Below are 3,642 nucleotides of genomic sequence, written 5' to 3'. Positions count from 1 at the left end.
TCAAGAGGGCTTCTACCTCAATATTTAGGTCCTCGTTTTAGCAGTTTCCTGTTTACTAAGCCTACATCATAGACAACTAAACAATATTTGGAGATCTTTTTAGGGCTGTCTGAATATTCTGAAATATACTGAAATCACCTCAGCAATACCTTCCCCTTTCATAATATTTTATGCTATAGGTTTATAATGTATCCTAAAGAAACAAAATTATTTTTTGATGTTCTTCCCTTGTGAGAGAGGAGAGCAGAATAAATACTCCTCAGCACCTTTGGAGATAATTTGCTGGAGAATGATTTGGTGAAAATTGTTTTCTCATTCAAGGTCACTCTGCTGCACATTAGCACCACTGAGGCATGCTTTTGAACATCAGGAACATGCCCTTCAGACAAAGATTAATTAGATGTGAAAGTTAAAAGAGAGAAACAGATGAATCCTCAGCATGACTTTTAGAATATAAGAAGTGTAGTCCATGTTAATGGCTGAGCTACTTTTCAAAGCTAGCCTTTTGAACTGATCTTATGATGTATCTAGTTTGAAAGGCTTGTATTCCTATTAATAATGAATTTTTTAAAATGAAAGAGAGCCATATAATGATCTAGTATTCATGCAAAGGAAATAATTATTTACTATAAAAGAATTAATTCACAGATGTCACCTAAGGAAACGAACTGAGGAGAAACCCCTGCTCTGCCTATCCTCTTTCATCCAATTATAACCTGCTTGTGCAGGAAAGGGCTACACTGAGGTTACAAAGATGGGTATGATGTGGCCCCACAACTTGATGACAAGTTCTTTAAGAGCAGCAACCAGGACAAACATACAAACGCCACTGATAGAAAGTAGAAGATGCTAGAAATTTCTCTTCTGAGAAATTTCAAAAGAGGGAAAGATCACATTCTCTGTTCTGCTTCTGTTTTGCCTTGGTTATTATTTTATCAAAACTTTTTGTGAAGGATAAGAGTAAAAGGATATTGCATAACAAGTCAAACAATACAGAGGCATCTTCCCCATCCCTTCAATCTCTGCTTCTGTTCAAGGTAACCAATGTTTAGCATTTGGTGTATTAACTTCTGTACCTTTCTAGATTCTCATATTGAAATAGCCCATCTGTTTTTATTCTTTTACCAAAAATAGGATCATCCTGTTATTTTTGTACAACTTCCTTTTAAAACCAAAGCAAAACTCTAGTTTAAGAAGTGAGGAGCTAGAGACGCCAATGCAACTGAATGGTGGAGGGGATCTGGAGTAACTGAAGAACTATATGGGAAAAAATAAGATCCTTGACTCACTCCCCTTAGCACACAGATATAGAAAACTTAATTTGATATGTATCATAATCCTAAATGCTAAAGCTTATACTACAAAGTAATAAAGCTTCTAGAAGAATCTATGGAAAATATAATCATAATCTTGGAGTAGGTAGAATTTCTTGCCTTTAGGGAACAGGGAAAGGGGACGTTACTAGAACCTCTGCAGTGAGTCCTAATCTCCTGTGAGCCACGGTAGCACAAGGCGAATTAACTTATTAGACAGAAAAGAGAAAAAAATGAGACCTAAGAGAAGAAGCTGAGCTTTGACCTGATCAGTGCCACTCTGGGCGGCAAAGACAAAAACCCCAGAGCTTGCCACACCTTTATTCAGTACATCGGGAGAAACAAATGTAACAGATGAGTCAGGGCAGAGAGTTCAGTACATTGGGACAGTAACAAATGTACAAGGTGACTTGGGGCAGCCGTGGTGAAAATCCTAGAACAATGAGGAACTATACAGATGAAGATTTTGTTCCTCCCAGGATGTTTTCAGCTGGTGTAATCTTGTCCTGGAGCATCACAGCATCACTGGACCATTGAGGTTTTAGCTGTGACCGGAGGCAAAATGGAGGTATGTCTCCACATGCCATAGCTGGCCTGTGGGCAGGAGAACTAGGCCTAATTTTAATTGTAAAATGATTTTTCCCCCAAAATTATGTAGAATTGTCCCCGACACTTACCAGGTCAAATAAAGTACCAATGATAGCTGAGAAAAGTTGACAAGTTGAGGGCTTGCACGCGCGCGCGCCCACACACACACACAAACTTCTACTCTAATTTCCAAGTAAATGTATCAAGTTTTGCTCTCATCAGTGACATATGATGCCTCCAGTTGGTTCATATCATGGTCAACACATGATTTTGTATGGTTTTTAAAATTTTCACTATTATTGTTTCTGTTTTAATTTTAAGCCATTCTGGGTGGTGTCAATATCATTGTTGTTCTAGCTTCCTTGATAACTAATGAAAGTGAAAACCTCTTCATTGGCTATTTTTACAGTTACTTTTGTGAAATATGTGTGAAAATATTTTGTCCATAAAAAAGAAATGAGTTTTCTGTTTCTTACTTATTTGCAAGAATTTTTAAATAAATTCTGGACTATATATTAAATATGTAGACCTTACTTCTTCACCATTTCAATGGAGTTTTTGATAAATAGAAGCAGCCAATTTTAGTGAATTACAATTTGCCAATCATTTCCTCTACTATTAGTGCATTTTGCTTGCAATCTCCAAATCTTCAGGGCAGGCAGTTGGTCAAGTGGAATCATGAGCAGGTTGGAACCTCATGGGCTTGAGCTATTGCTTGTCCACAAAAAACCAGTTAGGATGGAAAGATCACCAGCAGGCTGAAACACATGGATAAGCTAAGTTTATTATTCACAGGCAGCATGCAGAAAGATCCAAGAGAGGGGCCAGGGATTTAGCTCAGTGGTTCCCCTGTCTGCCTCACAAACGCAAGGACCCAAGTTCGATCCCCGGTACCAAAAAAAAAAAAAAATAGAAGATCCAAGAGAAAAGAAAGAGCAACCACAAACCCAGTAGCTGTTTGCAGTCTCTCAACACAGGGAAGGTCTAAACCCTTTTTGAAAGGGCTCCCAAATGATTAAATCAGGACCACAAAGATAATATCACTTTTAGTTAACTTAAAGTCAACTAATTATGGACTTGAATCTCATCTTCAAAATCCTTTTGTAGCAGCCAGATTAATGTTTGATTGACTAAGAGAAGGCATGTGAATGCTAGAAAGTGGCTGTCACCTCACTTCCACTCCCCAACTCTTACAAGAAAAATTTTCTTATAGTCCCACCTACCCCATTCAGAAACATACTAGAAAAGGAATTCAACCTAGTTAAGTTGACAGATTAAATAATCATCACAGAGAGTCTTCTGGGTCATCTTGAAAATCACAGTGCCTAATATGGTAACCATATGTGGATATTTCAGTCGAGATTGATTGAAATTAAATAAAATTAAAATTTTAGTTTCTGGGCCCAGGATTTAGCTCAGTGGTGCTGCGCCTGCCTCGCAAGCACAGGGTCCTGAGTTTGATCCCTGGTGTCAAAAAAAAATTAGTTTCTTAGTGTTATGGTTTAGATCTGGAATGTCCCCACAAAACCTCATGCGCTCAGGGTCAGGGCTTGTGGAAGGTGATTGGATTATGGGGGCTTTACAGTTGACTTGTTAGGAGGTGAGTTCTGGTTAGAGGCAGGCCGCTGGGGCCATGACCTGGAAGGTTGTACACTGTCTCCCTCCCAGGCTCCTCCCTTCTTGCTCTGCTTCCTGACTGCCATGACGCAAACAGCTTTTCCTGTGTCATGCCTCTCAGCCA

This window comes from Heterocephalus glaber, unplaced genomic scaffold (assembly GCF_053883595.1).
Source record: "Heterocephalus glaber isolate CG9 unplaced genomic scaffold, H.glaber_assembly_v1.0 deba00001547, whole genome shotgun sequence".
NCBI classification, from domain to species: Eukaryota; Metazoa; Chordata; class Mammalia; order Rodentia; family Bathyergidae; genus Heterocephalus; species Heterocephalus glaber.
The sequence above is the reverse complement of the archived record's forward strand: the minus strand, read 5'-3'. Positions refer to the sequence as shown.